The 15,735-nt window shown below is 44.9% G+C and overlaps 1 protein-coding gene across 4 annotated transcripts in view; it reads left to right on the plus strand.

Annotated features, from left to right (window-relative positions):
• BBS9 (Bardet-Biedl syndrome 9) overlaps positions 1-15,735 on the plus strand; it is a 614,322-nt gene that overhangs the window by 571,921 nt on the left and 26,666 nt on the right. The gene's annotated exons all lie outside the window — the stretch shown is intronic.

Raw genomic sequence — 15,735 nt, forward strand, 5'->3', positions numbered from 1 at the left:
CGCCACGTGATCAGGCATAAGAAATGTCACATTTCTTTTATTACTTGAAATTAAATTTGATATGCTATTGTAGCCATCCTGCCAGGGTGGTAGGAAAATCAGGCTCAGACCTTCCTGGAACAGCCCCTTCCTCCCAGTTTCTGTGAATGTTCACCCAGAGCATTCAGGTGGAGCCCTCTGGTCCCCTGTCCACATGGTGACTGCTGATGTGTTCATTTGCCAGGTCCTCATCGTTCTTGGAGGCTGGTGGCTTTACCATCTCTTGGCAAAGCTTTGCCATGGCTGTAATTTCTCCCTGAGGCCCTGCAGCTCCCCACCATACCGAGGGCTTTCAGGGAGGTAGAACCTCTGCACCTGGGAACACAGGTCTCTATCCCCTCTAGCCCCTGGAGGAGGCCAGAATTCTTTTTGGATTTCCTTCACTAATTAATAGCACTGTCTCCCTCTCCATCCTTTAGAGAAGATAGCCAGTAATGTCCCTGCAGAGAGCCTTTAGGAACACAATCATGGCCTCTGATTTAGGAGGTAGGGGAAAGATAGCTTCTCTAGGTTAACTAGAATTAACCAACTCTGTTACTGAGATGAGGAAGGAAGTAGGATTGGAGAATTGGGAGACTTAATGAGGAAAACGCAGGAGAGAGATTTAGAGAATCACAATTGAAACTGGATAAGATTATGGTTCTTCTAAAATACCTGTTGCTTCCCTTCCTCCCATTTCTACTTGTGCAAAGTAACCAGAGTAGGGAGGAAGGTCTGGGAGAGCAGCAGCAGAAGAGAGCTGCTCTGTGGAGCTCCAGAACCAGCAGAAAGTACTGCTTGCTGACGACACGACATCAATCTCTTTGTAAATTTAAAAGATGCTTGCTGGGGGATGATCTGATTTGACTGTCACAGCCACTCTGCAAGGTACATGGGGCAGTCATTAGTCCCGCTTTCCAGATAAGGAAACTGAGGTTCAGATGATTTAAAAGACTTGTCCATATATATGGAATCTAAAAAAAAAAAAGGTTCTGAAGAACCTAGGGGCAGGACAGGAATAAAGACACAGATGTAGAGAATGGACTTGAGGACACGGAGTGGGGAAGGGTAAGCTGGGACAAAGAGAGTGGCACGGACATATATACACTACCAAATGTAAAATAGATAGCTAGTGGGAAGCAGCTGCATAGCACAGGGAGATCAGCTCGGTGCTTTGTGACCACCTAGAGGGGTGGGATAGGGAGGGTGGGAGGGAGGGAGACGCAAGAGGGAGGAGAAATGGAATATATGTATATGTATAGCTGATTTACTTTGTTGTACAGCAGAAACTAACACACCACTGTAAAGCAATTATACTACAATAAAGATGTTAAAAAAAAAAAAAAAGACTTGTCCAAAGTTACAGAGCTGAGTGGCTGAACAGGACAAGGCATCCAAGTCTCTTGACGTTTTCTTCAAGACTGCTCAGTTTCTTTAGCTCATGGTGTTTAAATTAGGCTTCAGCTGCTACATCCATCCATGACTTGGGATGTTGCCTTTTGCCAGTGGTCTGGCATTCTGGAAACTTGCCGATAGGTTTTGTCTAACTCTTGCTCGTGTGCTATTCTTTGCTACTTTCAGGAAGTCAGGCTAGGAGTAGAATACATTTCTTATGAGAGAGTACGCTCTGGACTTTGATTCATATCTGGTGGGTCCCCAAAGTCTATATTATGGCAAGTTTAAGAGCATGGTGCTAATTCTATGAGCATTCAATAGAACTATCTTAGTGAGGGGAGAAATTTTGAAAAACTATTAATTCAAATCTCAAAGAAGAATTGCAGGAAATGTATTTCTGACTATTTAGAAGTGACTCACTATGGGACTATTTGAAAACTATATATTATTTTTATCAGTAAATAGAATTGCCTATAGTCAATGTTATCTCGTCACATCCAGGGATTCTAAGATCCGGTTACCCATTTCCCTCAAAACAACTGACAGCAAATCTGGGGAAGAGAGGGCCCACCAGTCTCTGCAAGGCTAAACCTCCCCTACACCCCACTGCAAACTGATAACGCCACACCCTCCCCTGCAAAATAACAGAGGGCAGATAAGATGGAAATTTTCATTCCAGTTCCCAATAGTTTCCACAGCCAGTGAGATATCTGGATCGGAAGAGGTTCCATAACCAGAAAATCTTGGCTGGAGTTTCACTGTTTGGAAGCAAAAAAGGCAATTAAGGAGGGCCTCAGATAGCTTTTCTTGAGGGGCTTTGTTGCAACAGGGGCTTTTGAATATTTAAATTGAAACAAAAGATGGCTAAGAATTTGTACTCTTTAGTCATTTCCCAGTTTAACATCAGACTGTATAAAGTATATGTAAAATTTTTTTTTAATTTTATTTATTTATTTTTGGCTGTGTTGGGTCTTCGTTGCTGCGCGTGGGCTTTCTCTAGTTGTGGCGAGCGGGGGCTACTCTTGGTTGTGGTGCTCGGGCTTCTCATTGCGGTGGCTTCTCTTGTTGTGGAGCATGGGCTCTAGGCGCGCGGGCTTCAGTAGTTGTGGCACGTGGGCTCGGTAGTTGCGGCCCACGGGCTCTAGAGCGCTGGCTCAGTAGTTGTGGCACACGGGCTTAGTTGCTCCGTGGCATGTGGTAATCTCCCCGGACCGGGGCTCAAACTCCGTGGCCCCTACATTGGCAGGCAGATTCTTATCCACTGTGCCACCAGGGAAGCCCCAGTATTTTTTATAGAAAGTACCTAATCTACTTTTCATTAGTTTCTTGAATTATTTGACCTCAACAGTGTGAGGCAGGAAATTTCAACTCTAGCTGTGTCAGCCAGGCTGTCTCAGACACAGGTTTTCACTGTACAAGGCACTCTGATCCCTAAGTAGTCAAGAATAGCTAAACTTTGCTGCTTCCAAGGTGACCATCCTGGAGCACGCTTCCAGTTGGAAAGTGATGGACCAGTGCAGGCAGCTTTCTGGGCATGCTCCATCTGGGGAGAGGTGGTCCAGATCCTTCTCTCCCAAACAGTCCCTGGGTTTGACACTTGCTGACAAAGCCTGGCTTGGTCCCTTGTGTGCCACAACTCTGGAATGCAGCTCTTCCTGTTAGGAAGACAATGGTCTTTATGGGAAGGCTAGCACTTGCCAGGAAGAAAGAGTTGAACAGCAAAGAGAAGGATGCAAGCATTGCTGGCAAGGGAAATGGTAGGCACATAACCCTAGTGGGTGGGCTGGGTGTCCCTGAGGGCTGGATGATGTCTGCCTGGAGCAGAGCAGGGGGGTGGGAAGGAGGGGTGGAGAGGTCAGAAAGGTAGTCTGGGGGTTGGGGGCAGCCCAGAGTTTTCAACCCCAGCCTTAGGAATTTGGGACATAGGCTACTGGTCTTTATCACTCAAAGTGTGGTGCAAGGATCAGCAACACACTGTCGTCTGTGAGCTTGTTAGAAATGCAGAATCCCAGGGCCCACCTCAGACCTACGATCATAATCTGCATTTGAACTTGAACCCCAAGAGATCTGTATCTTCATTCAACTACTATTCTAGGCTAAGAGGAAGCAAGAAAGATTTTGCAGCTGGGAAGTAATGGGCTGGAAAAAGGTTTTGGGAATAAGCCTATGGAAATGGTTGAAGAACACCCACCCAGGAGCCCATGGCCATAAGCCAGGTGTGGCAGAGAGGAGAGAGAGTGAAGAGGAGAGTCAGAGATGGGTATTTTGATGAGAGCAACAACCCCTGAGGCAGGCCTCTATCGCCTGGCCTCTCCCTCAGGTGGTGGGCAGCCCAGATATTGTATATTAGGCAGGAGGTGTGTGTTCCGGAAGTGGACGTCTCTAGGATCTGTGCTTTTGAAGTCAGATTTCATCGCTGTGGCTGATTGTACACCCGACCCCAGGGAGCTAGGATAGCACAGGGGGGGCGGCCGCTACCCTGCGGCCACACAAACACGCGGCTGCTCCAGGTAGAGCCAGAGCTTCTGTGAAAGACATTTTGGAAGTTTCCTGCGGCTGCAACGAATTGTTGGGGTCTGCCCCACGGCACAGCTGTGACCACCTGCTTTCCTCAATCTTAGGGCAGCCAGCTCCTGAAACTGGAGATTCCCAGAACCCCTTGGCCTCCACTTCCCATGGGGCGAGGAGGACTACCCCTAGCGCCCCCCTCTCTGTCCAAGCATGGTAGTCCAACTGGCTGGGCAGACTGGGTTTCCTGGGCCTCTTATCCCAGGGAGAAGGTGGTTATTCCTTCCACAGAGATGGTTTAGAATAAGTGAGGCAGTGATGTAGGTCTGGGACCCAATTAGGTCCACATCTATAGGCAGAAAGGGATGCTGGGTGACATGGAGAGAATTCAACTGGAAGATTCTAAGGCTCTCAATTTTGAAAGGAAAGGGCGTGAACTTACTTGTTGGTTAATTCCTTTTGTTCTTAGTCGTCAGTTAATTCCTTTATTCTAAGGATATACACTCAACCCAACGTGAGCAAAAATCCACTCTGTAATCATATTTGTAGGCATCAACATGACCTTCTTCCCACATTTCTTAGGTCCATCCGCTATGGAGATCCTTAACTCAGTTACATCTTTTCCTATACCTTGACGATACTCTGACTACCCAGATGCCTATACAGCATGAAATAGTATTTTATCAATAGGCTCATTCATCTCACTAACAGCAGCCTTTAAAATTGCTGCTCTGTGACTTTGGCCAGTTAACAGACCTCTCTGAGTCTCAGCTTTTTCTCTAAAAGGAGATGATAATCACTTCTCGAAGGTAGTGGGACCCTGAGCATACTACCTGGCACGTGGATGGCCAACCAACGTTAATTTTCCTACCCTTCCCTTCTCTGGAGTTGCTACCTCTTTCCTGCTGTTTCTTGCAAATAAAATTCTGAATTAAACAATTCCCATCTGGTAATTTGGATCAACTAGAGAGAACACAAGTCTTGAATACATGACATTTTGAATTTGAAGGCTACAGTTTAGAATAAATGTGATCATTTACTGAAACCAAACCATATTCTAGAATGAAGTCCATAGGGTCTTGCTTCATGAACAGACCAGAGGGTCATTGGTGTGTTAGTTATTTGATAGCAAGTGGGTTCTCCTAGGACACAAATATAATTAAAAGCAGTTTGCTCTAGTGTCTGCGGTTTAAACGTTGCCCACAGCGTTCTTTTGTCTACTCTTGCCGAGTAAATCCATGCTTTATGAATTCAAAAGCTAACCTCTGATGAGTCCTACGTATTCTAAATATATTCTCAAATCGTGAGTTCCTGAAGGTATTTTCTGTTCTCTGCTCTCTGGAGACTGCGAGGTTATCAATGTGGAAAAACATCCCATAAAGTTTTTCTCTTATAGAGACCTTGGGAACACAGAAGCCTCCTTGAATGGCCAGACTTAACTTTTCCCAGGACCATAAAGATACATATTTTTGTTTCCTACCCCAAACACAGCATAACTCACTTCCCGTTTTTCCTGGGAGATTGTGGTAATATGGGGAGGACTGGGGGGTCTCCAGGATAAAGCAGCTTGTAAAACAACTGTGGGGGGGGATTCCAGATCTGACTTAATCAACATTTCTCAAGATCCGTAGACCAATAAAACTGTTTGCTTTCTTACCACAGTTCAGCTGGCTGATTTATTTCTCTCACCCTGCTGAAGCTGTCGCTGCCTAGAGCAGTTCATTTGTCAGGTCTAGAGAATTACAATTCACAGGACCCTCACTACTGCTATCTCAGTTTATAAATTTCACGAATTACAATTTATTGCCCTGCACCCTGCAGAGTCTCATATTAATAAATTGCGTCTCATCTGCAAAAGCACGTGTATATGGCTCCCTTGGACATAGGCTTACGGCCTTAGAGCCGCAGCACGTCTGCATGTGGCCAACACACAACCTGAGCTGTGCCGATTGAACTGAGCCCCAGTCAAGTTCCCGCTGCCTCTGTCTGATTCTCCCTTTCCTCGCAATCACTGTTTGCAGGCCCTGGTTTCCTGTTTTTATCTCTACAGGGATGCTATGTAAAGGAGACCAGACACCATCTGCGTATGTGCTGTAGAGGGGACAGTGGGGCTGTAAGAAGAATTTAATTCCTTCCAAAATGTAGGCTTCTACCGTATAGATTTTATCAACCTGTGGGTACAAACAGAATCGTATTAATAATGTAAACCTTTCCTTTGCCAACTTTTGCCCTTACCAGCCAATAGACCCTCAACTCAAGCCTTCTGCAAGTCCTCGGTGAGTTTCTCACATGCTCTCAAAAGCTAGTCCAGTTGTCCATCTGGTCAACTCCCACAAGGCGTCTTCCATTTTCTTCCTTTTTTCCTTGTTTTGGCCTCTTCTGCTGGACAGGTCTCCCATCCACCACCTTATGATTTCTACCAAGTACCCCTGAGTCCACCTGGCACCTTTGTTTCTTACTGAACCCCTGCTGGTTACAACAGATTCCCATCGGGTATGCCGTGATTCTCACTACCTTTCAATCTGCCGTGCATACTTAAATCATGGGCTGACCTGTGTTCCCCCCAAATTCGTATGTTGAAGTCCTAACCCCCAGTACCTCAGAATTTCAAGATAAGCTCTTTAAGGAGGTAATTAAGTTAAATGAGGTCATCAGGGTGGACTCTGATTCAATATAACTGGTGTACTTAGAAGAAGTAATTTGGACACAGCAAAGTACAGAGGGAAGACCACATGAAGACACAGGGAGATGACAGCCATCTGCAAGCCAAGGAGAGAGGCCTCAGAAGAAACCAACCCTGCCAATATCTTGATCTTGAACTTCTAGCCTCCAGAACTGTGAGAAAATAAACTTCTGCTGTTTAAGCCACCCAATCTGTGGTGCTTTGCTATGGCAGCCCTAACAAGCTAATATAATCCCCCACCAGGAAATGTCTGGCGCCTTCATGGTGACTTAGCCAGGTACCAGTGGGTGTCAGAGACAAGAGCTTGTGACTCCTGTTGAGATTTTGCTTTATTGGATGAGGCCCAAAGCCTCCCAACCCAGCGGTCAGCCTACTGCTCCAGGCTCTTCTCCCCACCCTCCCCCAATGGCCTGTGCTCTAGTCGTATTGGAGTTATTTTTTCTAGAAACTACTGTGACTTTTAGTTAGAACAGGGACTGGGATCACCCAGGGGAACCTGGAATCACAGTGATCCTATTTGGTGGGAGTGGGAGCCATGGAGGAGACACAGCTGCTGCTGGGGGTGTCACTAGAGGCTGAGAAAGGAGGGAAGAAAGGCCCTGTCTGCTCCCTTCCTCCCACCCTTGGTCTCTGCCAAGTGCATCCTGTTGGCCGAGCCCAGCTGGAAACCACAGGGGTCTAGGAAACAGTCTGCAGGGGGCAGCCCCCTGCCATAGAGAGTGGAGCAGGAAAAGGGTGAGGAATGGACCTTGGGGCAACCAGGCTCAGGACTGGCATTCCTTTCACACCTTTGTATTCATTTCCTGTGGCTGTTGCAATGAATTACAGTCATCTCTCTGTATCTGCTACCCGCAACCAACCCTGGATAGAAAATCTTCAGAAAAACAATAAATTCTGGAAAGTACCAAAAAGCAAAAGTTGAATTTGCTGTGCCTGGGTGACTATTCACATAGTATTTACATTGTATTTTTAACGATTTACATAGAATTTACAATGTATTCGGTATTATAAGTAACCTAGGGATGATTTAAAATACCTGGGAGGATGTGAGTAGGTTACATGCAATAGTAAACCAGTTTATATAAGGGACTTGAGCGTTCATAGATTTTGGTATCCATGGTGGGAGGGGGAGGTGTTCCCCAGAACCAGTTCCCATGGATACTGAGGGACTGTACCACAACGTGGTGGCCTAAAACAAGAGAAGTTTATTCTCTGACAGTTTGGGGGCCAGAAGTTCAAAAATGAAAGTGTCAGCCGGCCTACACTCCCTTCAGAGGCTATCAGAGAGAGTCCTTCCTTGCCTCTTCCAGGTTCTGGTGGCCCCAGGTGTTCCTAGGTTGTGGCTGCATAACTCCAGTCTCTGCTTCTGTCTTCACATGGCCTTCTCCTCTTCCCTCTGTGTGTCTCTCCTCTGTGTGACACTTGTCACGGGATTTAGGACCCACCCAGATTACCCAGGAGGATCTCATCTGGAGATCGTTAACTCAGTTACATCTTTTCCAAATCAGCCCACATTCACAGGTTCTGAGTGTATTGATACTTTGGGGGAGGCACTGTTCAACACACTATAATCTCTTTTTGCTGAAGCTATTTCCCCAACCCTTCTCTATCTAGAAAAATCGTTCAAGTCCCCACTCCAGTATCACTTTCGTAGCCCACACCGGTATGAAACCTTGCCTGAACTGCACTATCAGACTCACTCACAGCCCTCCTGGGTCTATAGTTCTTTGTTCACATGCACGGCGTTTATTACCTCGATAGTCTGGTCCATTAGACCATGAGCTCCTCAAGGAGAGAGCAGGGCCTGTGTCCTTTGCTGCAAAGGCCAACTTCACCTTTCAGCTTCTTTCTTCCATGAAGACCTTCCATCTGGGTCTTTTCAGTTCTCTTTTCCTATTTTTGGATCAAAACATTGTTCCTTACTCCTGTGTGGCTCTGCCCACCATCTGATGCACACCTTTGAGCACCTCATACATCTGACTTGCCCTCAGTTTGCCTAAACCCCCTCTTCCCTGACTTACATCACACAGGCTTCCTAGCACAGTCCTTGCTCAAGAAGTGCTGCTGTTGAAAAAGTCATGTTAGAACCAAATAGGGCCAGGACTAGAGGTGGGAAAGAAACATTTCATCATCACAGGGTTTCTGGTAGAAGAATTTGATCTGGAATTTGGGATAAAGACCGGGTCTAGTCCCTAAAAACTCATTTAAAACTAACAGGTAGGTGCAGGTGCTTTTTCATAGTGAGTGATTTTGCATTTTCTTCTAAGTGTTTTAAAAGCCTCTTAAAGTTCGTAGAAAAAAACCTTGATTACCTGGAATAGTTGGGAAATGGGAAGCTTTGTTCTTTTAATTTGTCATAAGCCAAACACCGTTAAGTTGTAATTCTTGATACTATTTTGCCTAAACTACGTCTCTCTTTTGTGTTAGTAGGTGAAAGACAGCAAACGGGATGATCACTTTGTTCTCCTAGGATTGAGGACTAGAGATGTAGGTTTGGGAATCAAGCTGAGGAATCTGGAGCATAACCTTTATAAATCCCCATTTATCTGCTTGTTTTCTGAGAATTTTATATTTTTCTCCAAAAGTAGAGGGCAGAAAATAATCAATTAAATGAAGGTTTCTTTTGTTGACTTCTGATTAGTTTTCACTTTCCTTCTGAAGTGCTAAGAATATTTTCTTAGCAGTAATCGAGAATATTATAAATGTTGCCATAGTGAGGTGTTTTGGCCACATTTCCAGGTTCCCTCCTGCTTGAGTAGGTGTGGCTATGCATATGTGTGATATGCGTGTGTGTGTAACTGAGTGTGGGTGCAACTGAGTTAGCCTGAGGAGGATAAATCTCCAAGGGAGTGAATGAGAAAAGCAGTGGGTTAGACATCAGAAACCTCCGTACTTTGTCCCTCTCTTGACTACTTACCAGAGCTAGGACCTTCATCAAATAACACTGCGATACCATATCTGTTTTCTCATCTAAAACTGAGAATAATTCTCATCTCTACCTGCCTTATAGGATTGTTACGGGGATACAGTCAGATGTTTTGAAAGTGCTTAATAAATAAAATACTGCCCAGACTTCCCATGGCATTTCCATGACACCAGGCTTTGTGAAGAAGCAGTGAGTGTTTTTGTAAAAGACCACTCTTGTTAACTGGCACTGTTGCTGTTGTATTTTCCAACACTGATTCCTCTTTTTATCACGTCTGAGTCTGTGCACGGGGGCTCAGCACAGGCCGCATCAGGGCCACGTTTCCAGCCTCGATCATCCTCTTCTCTTGCCTTTTCTTTCTACAGCCGGTCATGCCTCACCAGCCCGCCCCATCCCAGTACACGGCCATTTGTTATGTTCCAGGGAGAAGCTAGACTCTGCTTTTTTACCCAACATAAAACCTTGATGCCTCCCTTGTGTCAAAAAAAAAAAGAAGAAGAAGATTAGACGCCAGAGAGACACTATATATAGTTTTTCTTTGACTGCTGGAAAAGATAAGTGGCTGAAAAGAGACGGGAATTGTTTGCCTATAAACTGAGTGCCAGCAGGTTTATCGCTGAACACTGTAGATTATGTTGAGTGGAGTAATCAGGAGGAAGAATGGGAGGCTACAATAACACTGCGATAGCGACTGTTTGGAGTCCACAACCAGACCCCCCTTGACTTATGCACCCTGGGTGGAAAGTGCTTATGTTACAAAACAGCATGAGGTCCTGGCCCCAAGATCCTTATGTGTCTCGCGGGTAGTGAGGTGGCATTTGCCAGTTAGATCGGTATGCTCCTTGGCTGGGTCCGATGTCACTTGAGAGGACTGGACGGGATGGCGGGGATGGCAGGGGCTTCCTCCCACAGAGCGTGTCAATGCCCCAGAGCCGGAATCCAGAGGGCTACTGAGAAGGGTAGTAAATGCCTGGTGCAGAATAATATTTGGGCAGGGTGTTCCTTGAACCATGGGAGGCTCGGAGTTGTCTAGGTCTCCCTCCGGCCCCTGCAACCCTGTAAGCTGCAGGTGATAAATAATTTCTTCAGTCCCAGTGGCGCCCAGTGTCTCTATGGAGTGCCCAGGTTGGCCCCTAGATGAGGCCACCATGAGGGCTGGAAATCACATTATTGGAGCCGGGTTGGGGTGGAGGGGACCTCATGACAACTTCCGTGGACCCCAAAGCCTTTCTGTTGGTTGGCGTTGTGTTTGTGGTGTGGTCTGAAGAGTGAGGTTCTGCTTCCCAGTAGTCCTGTGTGATGGCAGGGAGGCAAGAAAGTGTTCAGGGCATGGTGATGGCTGGGAAGTGGGATGCAGCCACGTTCCTGTTCTGCTGGCGAGTGTAAATCAGGAGCCTTCTCCCTTATCTTGGCAGTGGGTTTACTTTCTTGATAAATCACACTCACGACCAAATGCATTTGGCCCAGATTCAGTGTCTCTTGATCCTGTAATTTACTCATAGTATTTCTCATTTGTGAGTCCAGTGGGCTCACGGAAGGGACAGACTCAGTCCCCAATAAAATGGATACCTTACATTCCCCATGCAAGCCAGCTGTATGATTAACCGCAGTACTGTAAGGCAAGCCGAGTGGCCAGAAAGAGGACCCCACGGTAGGTACCTCTTCCAAAAGTCTAATAGCTGAACGCAGTGTTTACAGACATCCCAGGTGCTCCCTATTGCCTTCAAAATTAAGCCTCAACCTCCCAGTGAGGCATCAAGGTCTCTCCTTTTTTCAGCTGCATCTCTTGCCACTCCCTGCCTGTGTACCCTTCTTTCTGGCAGCGCCAAAATACTTTAAATTTCCCAGGGAATTTATATTTCCCTGGCATTACTCACACTACCTCCTTTTGGCTCAAATGCCTATCTTTCTGGTGAGCTTCTACTCATCCTTCAAAACCTAACTCGAGTGCCCTCATAACTCTGGGGATCATTCACCGTCCTTACTGTAACTCTGAAATAGACTGAATGTTTCCTTCCTGTGCTCAGGGCAGGTTGTTTATTCCTCTAGTGCAGGGCTTATCATCCGGACTTGATAGGTATTAGTTCAAGGTCTGACTTCCCCACTAAGTACTAGACTCCCCAAGGCTTGTTTTCATCTTTAGATACCCCCAAACCAGCACATGCTATATCCTCAGTTTCTTCTGAATTAAAACAATGTACCTGTAACATATGTGACAAAACCAAGAGCTGATTTCTTCTTATTCACTGAACAGTTATGAGGGGAAATGAGATCATTCATAGGAAAGTATGATCATCTTCTATCAGCTTCCTTATGGCACATTATGAATACGAGCAAGGAATAAAAATAAGATGAACTGGAGATTTGTAAATTGCAAGCGGGGGAGAGAAGACTGAAGATCATTTTGTGGGAATAATTCTTTGCTTTTACTTTGATTATTCATTTTATTTTTCATTGACGTTTCTCAACTTTTATATTCACCACCAAAGAGAAGTGACAGTGTAATTGCTTGACTCTGTGGTTGCAGAGTGGAGTAGCATTGGAATGACAATCCAGATGTCCAGATCCAAACCCTAACTCTGCCATAAATCGTAAATCATCTTTGTTTCAGTTTTCCCACCTGTGAGGAGAATAACTCAGCCCAGTCTTTCTCACTCATCCATTTTGCAGGTAAAATGGGATCGTCAACAGAAGTGTTAGGTACACTCCACCACGTGCCAGGTGTTCTGCTGGGATATTTACATAGTTACTTCTGAGGCTCACCCACTGATACACAAGGTAGGCTACATATTATCGTCATTAGGCTCAGAGGGTTAGCCACAGTGCCGCCTAAGTAGCAGAGTATGATTCAGGCCCAAGCCTAAATCCAGAGTCCTGGCAGGTATACTCTGCCCATTGTCCACTACTTTATTTTGGATATAAGAAATACTCTGTTGTTCTTAGGCCTCATGGAAATAGTCCACGATCTCTGCTACTTTAGGATCTCAGGTACTTTAAAGTACCTGAAAGCCATATGGTTGCCAAATATTGTGCATCTAATTGTACAAACTGAATCTTCTTTTGGATGTTCTAGGAAGTCCGTGTCTAGTTTGTGCCCCTCACCACTGCTAGTGCAATCTTTTTCAGATATAATCTGATCATGAGTATTTCCTGCTTAAAACCTTCAATGGCTTTCCATTGCCAATGAGAGAAAACCAAGATTCATAAGAATAATTTCGAGACTGATTATGATCCAGCTTTTGCATATACCTCCTGCTTCGTTCATGCTTCTCTCCCCAGACCCCCTCCCCACCTCCATGCCACCGATAGATGGAAGCAAGTGGAAGTAGTCATGTTCCCTCCAACTCCCGTCCCCACACTGTGTTGGGCCAATGAGCTGTACATGTATTCTCTCTACCTGAAAGGGGTTCCCCATGTGCCTTCCTTCTCCGCCTGGTAAACGATTTATTTCTATACAACTTACTAAGGTATTACTTCCTCTGTAAAGATTTATCTGCCCTCCAAATCTGAAAGTTAATTATTCCCTCTTTGTGACAGGCACAGTTCGTTGCCTAATCCATATTCCCTCCATCTCTTCTTTCTTATTTTCCATATTAGTTACTCACTACCACATAACAAATTGCCCCTAAACTTATTTAAAACAACAATAATCACTTATGATGGCATGCTATTTTTTTTGACATAAACATACCTTTAGTTTTTATTACTTGGTCAAGAGTCTTTTTTACTAGTATGTTTATATACATCATCAATAAGCAGGTCTACAATTAAAATTTTGATTCATTACATAATCATATTTTCTAACCCTGTTTCATTCTGAAACAAGCATACTACATATTGGTATTGTGTGTCTGTTAAAAGACTCATGGCAATGTATTTTATTAAATTTTATTAAAGGTGAGGGTTTTTTTCTCCTTTCTTCTTTTGAGGAAATAAAAACCATTCTTGGGGAGAAATTAAAAAGTGAAAATCACTAACTAGGAAACACTTCTTACTCCATCCTACATCCCTGTTAACACTCCATTCACCGGCCCTGATTGTGTGCAGTCATTACCGCGTGGTATTTTTATCTCCACCAGCCTTGGCCACAGACCTTTATTTTTACGCATTTGCCTTGATCGCATGCTATTTCTGAGGGTTAGGGACTCAGAAGTGGCTGAATTGGGTGATCTGGCTGTGGGTCTCTCATGAGGATACAGTCAGGTTACAGCTGGGCTGCAGTTATCTGAAGGTTGGACTGAGGCTGGAGGATCTGCTTCTAAAATGTCTCACTTCACATGGCTGACATATTAGTGCTGATTGTTGGCAGAATGCTTCAGTTCCTCAACACATGGACCTCCTCACTGAGCTGATGAAGTGTTTCCCCAACAGACACGGTGGCTGGCTTTTCCCAGATCTCCCTTGCTTATTGACCTCAAATTTTGTTCAGTGCAGCAGTGTGCCCACCTTACAAACTTGAATTCCCAGGCTCACTCGAGCCTATGGTGGCCCTATGACACCATTCTAGCCAATAAGGTATAAGTGGGAAAGCTCTTATTTTCCTGGTTAAAAGGGAGAGTCTTACTTGGCACATTCTTTTACCCTTACCTGTTTTCCCTGCTTGAAACTCACGTTTGATGTCTGGATGTGCAAGCAGTCATTCTGCAAGCATGATGATGGAAGTCACAAATGAGGAATGGCAGAGGGGAATGATAAAAGGAGTTTGGTCCCTGACAGCTTCATGGAGCTTCTATACCTGCCTAGACTGCCTAACTCTGCACTTCTTGCTCTTGGAGAAAAATGACACCAGTTTCGTTACATCCCTGTTGTCCGTTTCTTGTTTCATGCACCTAGACACAATCCTAACCAATATGCTCCTTTGTCCTCTTCTGAACTCCTTAAACTTCTATTACGACACACATCACACTGAATTTTCATTACTTACTTACATGGGCTTCTCCTCAACTCTTCAGTAAACTAACTGAGGGAAAACGTCAGGTTATACCTAGCCTTATATGTACATTTTACTAAACTGCTGGGTTTATATTTAAAAGAAACCTTTAATGAATTTTTTGAGCTTTGACCTCAGAGAATAAGCTCAATCTTTCTATTGGCGATCAGCAAATCTGGTCTCATCCTGACTTTCTTTCCTGCCAGTGCCAAGATCTGGGTCAGAGAAGAGAGACATCAAAGGCAACTGGGGGTGGAGAGGGGAAGACCTGTTTGATGTGAAAAAAGAGGGAGAGGTCTTTGCTAGGTTGACTACAAAGAAGCACTTTTGTGGAAATGGCTGCTGGCTCACCAGGTCATTATTTTTGCCATTCACCTTGCATGGGTCAGAGGACTTGAAGACAGATTCCTGTAGCCAGAGAGTCTAAGCTCATCGTGAACATGACTCCAACCTGTCACTGGGTGCCCTCCCCACTCCTTTTAATGCCTCTGCCTCAAAGGATAAGGAGGGAAGAGTCAAAGTTGATTCCAGGGTGATGAGGTGACTAGGAGGATGGCTTGTCATTAAGAGAAATGTGTGGTCAGGGGCTGGGGGGCGCAGAGCACACAGCAGGCTTGCTTCCGACATCCAAGTGGAGGTGTGCAGCGGGCCAGCAGGGATTTAACTTGGAGAGTTGTCAGGATGGAAGTGGTCTCTGAAAATGTGAGAATGGAAATGACTCCCTAAGAAGGAAAATAGAGCAAGAAGAGAAACAGGTCAGGATTGGAACTTTGGGGAATCTCCCAACTTGGGTAAAAAAAGAAGGAGAAGGAACAGGGGCTTTTTAGGGCAGTAAAACTATTCTGTCTGATTCTGTAATAGTGGATGCAAGTCATTAAACATTTTTCAAAACCAACAGAACGTAGGAGACAAAGAGTGAACCCAATATAAACTATGGACTTTAGTTAATAATATTATATCAAAATTAGCTCATCAATGATGCCAAATATACCACACTAATGCAAAATGTTAATAATACAGTAAACTGGGAAGCGAGGGAAGGTATATGGGAATTCTCTGTACTTCCTGCTCAATTTTTCTGTACACCTAGAACTGCTCGAAAAAAATAAATAAATAAGGAAAGAAAAATGGGTAGGAGGAGAACAAAAAGATTTTACTGTCTTGGATACCAAAGGTGAGGGAAAGAGAGAGGGGTGGGAAAAAGTACTTTGGGTTAATGGGACTGACACTAAATCGGGAATCAGAATAGCCGGTATCAAGCCGTTTAATGTGTGA

The sequence above is a fragment of the Stenella coeruleoalba genome (genome assembly GCF_951394435.1).
Source record: "Stenella coeruleoalba genome assembly, chromosome: 9".
In the NCBI taxonomy this organism is placed as follows: domain Eukaryota; kingdom Metazoa; phylum Chordata; class Mammalia; order Artiodactyla; family Delphinidae; genus Stenella; species Stenella coeruleoalba.